Source organism: Propithecus coquereli, unplaced genomic scaffold (genome assembly GCF_000956105.1).
Source record: "Propithecus coquereli isolate 6110/MARCELLA unplaced genomic scaffold, Pcoq_1.0 Scaffold135, whole genome shotgun sequence".
Lineage (NCBI taxonomy): Eukaryota > Metazoa > Chordata > Mammalia > Primates > Indriidae > Propithecus > Propithecus coquereli.
The window spans coordinates 5,726,629-5,734,209 of record NW_012137747.1 but is presented as its reverse complement, the minus strand read 5'-3'; positions in this window follow the sequence as shown (position 1 = coordinate 5,734,209).

The window sequence follows — 7,581 nt, the reverse complement described above, 5'->3', positions numbered from 1 at the left end:
AGCCCCCAAAGATTTCTGTGGCGCAAAATAAGGTCCCTTGTCATTGTTGTCACTAAGGATATAGAAAATAAATAGTCATTTTTAGTTGATGTCAATCTCATCTTTTATGTTTTTTCATTATGCAAAAATTTATAATTATAAAAAGGATATGCATATCTATAAACAATGTAAACTATAAAATAATCAATGAAACACTTTATATACTCATATATTTTATACTCATATATACTCATGTATTTTATATATGAGTATATACTCATATATTTTATATGAATTGTATCTAATTAAAAAATAAAATGAATTGTCTTGTACCCACCCACCACAGATTATGTAATTTAACATCTAATGCTTAGTTACCTTTAATTCAATATTTTTTCCTGGCACTCCTATTTGCCTTTGGACTATATTACTTTGAGATTTAATCTTGCTTCTTTTCACAGCTTTGCCAAGGATGAGATCCATGTATTTGTTTCCTTAACATATTGTTAAAACTAAGGAAAGCATCCACATTAAATTACTTTGCAGAGGAAAGCATCTCAAAAATATGTAATCGTGTCACATAACCTAAATTGTAAGTGCCTTCTAAATAATGTGTATTTTTATTTCCTCTTTTCCTTCAGAAAATGTTATATCCTAAATTGATATTTACAGCTCCTAGCTTTTGTTTTCTTTAATCTCATTGATTTGTAACTTAATTGAAGTATCTGAAATTTGTATTATTCTATATATGTGCTTATCTTCTAAGACTATATTCATAAATTCAGATACCTTCAAATACCTTCAAGACTCAGATTATGAGAATGTGTATATTGACTTGGTTTATAAAAATTAACAGGTTGAAAAATATTGTCCTATGGAGACACATGCTTCTTTTAGAAGCACTTATATTAATATAGGCATTAATATTCCTGAATTTTTTCCTTTTGTTTTTGTTATTTCCTGGAAATTGTGTTTGGTTTTCTATGAGTCAGGAGAGTATTAGGGAAATCCATTTAGAATGGTCTTGAACCAGGTTCTAATTTCTAAGGTCTGTCAATGATTAGCTGTGTAATTACTCAGGGGCTCATTTTCCTTATCCAGAAAATGAGGAACACCTGGAACACAGCAAGTGTTCACTGGATGTTTATTGAGTATATACAAATTTTCATGAGTTCCAATCTCCAGCTAGATGCAAGGATCCACCCATAAGCACTTACTACTGCCATAGTACCATGGTGTAGTATGGTTCGAACTTCTGTAAAACATAAAACAAAATGAACAATAGTTCACATCTCTGTACACTAAAGCCAGCACTTTTGTAATGTTTATGCTTTGTTAATTCTTCCTTTGAACACACAATAAAACAATCACAAGATAATAAAATAACAAAAGGTATCAGAGATTATCTATTCCACTATTTAAAAATCTTATTCACCAGGATACTGAATATCACAGAGGTAATTTTTTCAAAAGTTCTACAGCAAAGCCTCAAAACTCTCTCGAATTTCTGTCAAGTTGACACATATATATATATACAAGTTATCTCAGTCCAAAAAATGGATTTAGGAAAAAATAAAGACAGTTACATAGCACAATCAGTACCAAGAAAGATCTAAATAAAAACGAGGTCACACAAAGGTTTATAATTCTGTTTTATAATGACCTTAAAAAAGAGAGAATAAAAAGACTAGAAGCCTGGTATAAAATGGACTAAATAACAGATAGTTCACTGAAAAAGAAATGCAAATAATACTTATCATATGAAATGATATTTAACCTTGCTTATAATAAAATAAATAAATATTAAAATTACACTGTTATCATTCCCCTCAAAAGTGTCAAAATCCCAAAAGTTTGATAGCGTGTTCTTTTGGCAACGTTGTAGTGAACGGACAATTTTATGCTGCTGAAGGGAGTATAAGATGGTGCAGTAATAATGAAAGGACAATGACAAAATTGTGTACACATACGTATTCTCTTAGACTGAGTAAACCCAATTTCAGGAAATCATACCAAAGGTGCACTGATAAAAATATGAAAAGACATATGCACATGGTTATTCATGGTGGCACTAAATGTAACATTAATGAAGACATTCTTTATATATTCTTATGCAGTAATCAAAAGATACACAATATGTTTTATGTGAAGAATAAAGAAGGAAGCAAATAAAGGAGAACATGATATAATATTAACTTCTCTTTGTTTTTCTTTAAATTCAATTTCACTTAAGATACTTTTGGCAACAAGTTTAGAAAATACAACTCAAATGACTTCAATCTACACAACCATGTTTTGAAATGTCCTCTATTTACCTCAGTTTTACAAATAAGGAACCCGAATCTAAGATAATTAGATCACAATCCTAAAGTGATACAGCTAGAGACAAAGGTTGAGGTTTAAACCAAGTACAGTATGATTTCAAAGATTTTGTTTGTTTTGTTTTGTTTGTTTGTTTGTTTAGCTATTGTGTGAATAGAAACAACACCCTAAACTGCTTTCTAACCTGAGATCACCCTATGGGGTGATGGTCTGAATGTAAACCTGGCAGGCTAGCAAGAGTAAAGAATAGGCTTATTTATTTTGAGTTAAATAAAAATTTACACTACATTCTGATATTTACAATGTCAATTTGGTGACTGTGCCTAATTGTCATCAATGCTAACTTTTGCAAAACAAATGGTAGGAGCATATGGACATTTTCAAGGACCCTTTTGAAAAGGTCAAATTGATATAGAGTAAAAATCCAATATTATTACATATAGCCCTCTTCTGTTACATCTGCTTCCTTCAAATATTTCAGTATCACTGAATTACATAAATGATAGTATGATGAAAACAGAAAGACAAGTGTTATATATTATTTTTATCATTATAATTATGTACACTAAAGAATCTTTTTTTATTGTAGGAAATAAATGAAACAATTAGCCATAGAAATGCTACTTAACAGAACTTATGCAAAAAATAGACCAAGCTATCCATCATATTGACAATAAAAACTAAATAATTTTTTTTTTGCACCGGTGCATAGCTCTCCAGAAGGTATTGGGTTTTTGTTTAGCAGCTTACTGCCTGTTGGAGAAACAGCTATCTAAAGCCATAGGCGGGACAAAGAGAAAACAATAGCATCTTTCAATTATGCAAAGTGCAGGTGAATAATTCTGCAGAATAACTTTGACCAGCCAGAGAATCTGACACAGAAAGGCTACGAAAGGCGGCAGCATGGAAGTCAGGCAACATTTTGTGGATTTAGTCCTTAAAGGGGGTTCTGTGTTGCTAAACTCCAGAATAGAAAATGATGTGTGTGTATAGAAACATACATACATATATACAGATCTTTAAAGAAGGGACTTAGGTAAAATGTTCACAAATTGGGAACTTTCTCTTGTTTTAGCTAGAGTTACTTCACTATTCCTTATGTGTGAGAAATAAGCTCTTCATAATAAGAAGAGCTTATTATGAAGAGACAAACATTGTAACAGTGAGAAAGTATCTGAGATTAAGGACCTCCTACTGGGGCAGGTCGATCATTAAGCAACACCTCAGAACACTTCGCCTTTATTTATAGTAAGCATCTTTGGTGCACACTATTCTTTAGAATTATTTTACATAAAAGAATTATGTTGATTGAGATTTTATTAGTATGAATGGGATTTACTATCAAATCATAATGTTTTTATTCTACTATTGAAAAAAAATCTTATCGAAGGTTAAGAGTAATAAAAATAGCAAATAGAGAGGAATTAACAAAGTATCTGGGAAATAAAATTCCTTATAAAAAAATGGACTCCCTGTACATTGCTAATACTGTCTTTCAGAACACCTAAACATCCCCTGCTTCGTTTATTATTTCAAACCAAGGTGAAAATATTCATCTTAGAGGAAAAAACAAAAGCTACTTCAGATTTCCTATGACAAAGAAAATTATTAGATCGGTAATTCTAAATCTCTCCAAACTTTCTAAAATTCATTGCAGTATCAAATATGATAAAAAGTTTGCTTGATTTCAGTGAAAAATAACATAACGAAAATCAAATATTCTAATTTATATGGGAGAGAGCTTGTTAAACCTATATTAACAAAATTAGTATTTCTAAATAAAGACCTAATGACATGTAGTAGGCACAATGATAATAACAGAAAGATAGTGCTTAATTTCTTTGTAAAATTTGCAGAACAAAATTCCATCTGTAATTAATAATCTCATTTTATTCAATCACACTAATCAAGCTACACTTTAATATGGCATAAATTTAATTATGCCACAAGCACCCCTTAAACCTTTTGCAGATTGCTAGAAATGTAAAATACTGCAATAAAAGATTATTTTTTTAAATATTTCAATTCTATTTTAATGGGGAAAATATTACTTTTTACTGATGACATTATGATATATTTATCCTTTTAATAGCTTTCAGGGATTTTCTTAAACAGCTGTAGCAGAATTTGTCACAGGACATATCTCCAAAATCAGAGATATGCTAAAATTATGAAAATGCATTCATTATACTGCTAGTATTTACCTTAGAACAAAAACTTACTTCATAATTAAAGCTAATCCATCAACGGTTCCAACCAAATTAGCCCTAATCATTTAAAAATTCAGCATTCTACAGCTAAATGAATACCACAAATTTGCAGGAATTTTTATGTAATAGAATTTTCATCATCATACGTTGACGACCCAAGTTTTAATATATGGAAGACATCAGCATATAGATGACATTTAAACAATGGGAGGAACAAGATTGCTTAGGAGAGAAAAAAAAAAAATACGTAGAGAAGAGAACAAGGTCCAGGAAAGATGCTGGAGACTTTCTACACTTCATAGGTGGAGAAAAGGAGAAGAACTTTAAGGGACTGAATGGTAAAAGGCAATAAGGCAGCAGAAAAAAAAGACCAGTCCCCACCCCCACTCCACCCAATGATGGAATGGTTGATATTTTGCACAGTGTTGAGTGGTGGAGTAACATGAGGCCATTCAAGTGGCCACTGTACATTTAGCAATAAGGATACAAGGGGTAGCAGAACAAAACTATCAGGGAGGAGAAGAAATAAGTCTAAGTTTAATTAAACTGGTCCGAGGTGAGGATAGGAGAGGAAGAAGAATCAATCCTTGAAAATAAACCTTATTAGTTATAGTTATCATTTTGGTTCTTCTCTGAAAAAATAAAGCTGAAAAATAACAGGATTTAATCACTGAGTATCGAAATCTTTGAGTTATGAAAGACAAGTTTTACAATGAGCTCTAACACTACCATTAGCCTAGGTTGCCACATATCTTCAGGAGACAGGGCTAGAAAAATGACACAAATATATAACTAGTTAATTAAAGCTATGAAATATGCAGTTCATTCACTTACTTTGCTCATTAATTCAAGTTAATGAAGTAAGTAGAAAGAAGAATTGCTCTGATTGATGCTAAGTACAAATACTATTTTCCTAAACACTTCAAATTTTTTTTTCTATTGCTGAGAAACTTTCAATGGACCTTTTTTACATGTACTTAAGACTATATATATCCTAATATGGTGACAGGTAGGAGGAAAAAAAATGAGAAGCATAGAGAGAAGTTACCAAAAAAGAATTTTGTTTTTGCTGTTATTTCAGAGCTATTTTGCTACAGCTAAAGCATGATTGAGATTCACTGAAACTGTAGATTTTTTTTTTAACTGAGAAGAATTTTTAAAATTTTATGGATACATAATAGTTGTACAAATTTATGGGGTACATGTGATGTTTTGATACAAATATAGCACATGCAAAGATCAAATCAGCGTAATTGGGGCTATCTATCACCTTAAGAATTTATCATTTCTTTGTGTTAGGAACATTCCAATTCCACTCTTCTATATTTTGAAATATAAAATAAATTATTGTTGACTATAGTCATCCTATTGTGCTATTGAACATTATATCTTATTCTTTCTCTCTAATTGTATTTTTGTACCCATTAATCAACTCTTTATCTCCCCCACCCTCCCACTACCTTTCTCAGTCTCTGGTAACTATCATTCTACTCTCTCTCTCCATGAGATAATATTTTTAGCTCCCACATGTGAGTGGGAGAACACGTACCTTTTGTCTTTGTGTGCCTGGTTCATTTCACTTGATGTAAATTCCTCCAGTTTCATCCGTGATGTTGTAAATGACAGAATTTCATTCTTTTTATGGCTAAATAATATTTCATTGTGTATATTTACCACGTTTTCTTTATCCATTCACTGACAAACACTTCGGTTAATTCCATATTTTGGTTATTGTGAATAGTGCTCCAATAAACACAGAAGTGCAGAAATCTCTTCCACATACTGATTTCCTTTCTTTTGGATGTATACTCCGCAGTGGGATTGCTGGATCACATGATAATTCTATTTTAGTTTTTGAGAAGCTTCCATACTGTTCTCCATAGTGGTTGTACTAATTTACATTCCCACCAACAATGTAGGAGTGTTCCCCTTTCTCCACATCCTCACCAGAATCCATTATTGCCTGTCTTTTTGACAAAAGCCATTTCAACTGGGTAAGATGAAATCTCATTGTAATTTTGATTTGCATTTCTCTGATTAGTGATGTTCAGCATTTTTTTCATGTACCTGTTGACCATTGGTTTGTCTTCTTTTGAGAAATATATATTCAGATTTTGCCTATTTTTTAATCTTTCTTTCAAAGTTTTGGCAGAGTTTGAGGTGATGAATTCTTAATTTACTAAGATAATAATGATAACAATAAAATAACCACTATTAATATTTTATATATGTTATCTCACATAATATTTAATCTAATACAGAATCTGACTCTGTTTTTTGACATTTGACTCATGACACCTTTAAATCTCAACACTCCCACTTCCTCTTCTGTACCTTATTTGGAAAAGTTAATAAGAAAGACAAGATGCCCCTTCTTTTGGCTCTGGTGGAACATTCAAACCATGTGTGGGAACCATCACCCCAGTCCTGTCCTGCACCATAATGAATACCACAGGCCACTTTCCTTTTTCTGTTCTCTCAAGTTATTTTTTGACCTGCTTGAGATGTACCCACTTTTATACAGAAAAGTCATTATATTAGCAATAAACTTTTTCATACTTTTAGACAGCATGTACCATAATCATTGTCAACATCCAAATCAAATTTTGGAAGGGGGTCTATCCTGAATTAGCAGAGCAATTATAATATCTGGTTAAAATAGCATATTATTTTCCATTTTATGGAGAAGTAAACTTAATTATAGCACAGTTAGATTGTTTGCTTTTTTGTAGCCTGGGCTGTAGAGTCTGAACTTAGCTACAGTTGTAGGTCTGACAATTAATTGTGGAACTGATATTCAAATCTAATTATTTGACTTATATTAGCAAAGAAAACAGTATAAAAATTACCACATGCTAAACATTAATAAAAGATAAAAAACACAGTAAAACACAATTCTGAACTTATATAGGCCATGACCTTCGATAGCAATATAAATAAACCAAAAATTAATAATAAAGATTAATCCTCTTTCCCCCAGAAGTCTCAAATCTTAGAATTTTTTAAAAAGTCTTATTCTACCAATAAAAAAATGTATATAAAAAATTAAAATTCTTTGAAAGGATGAAAG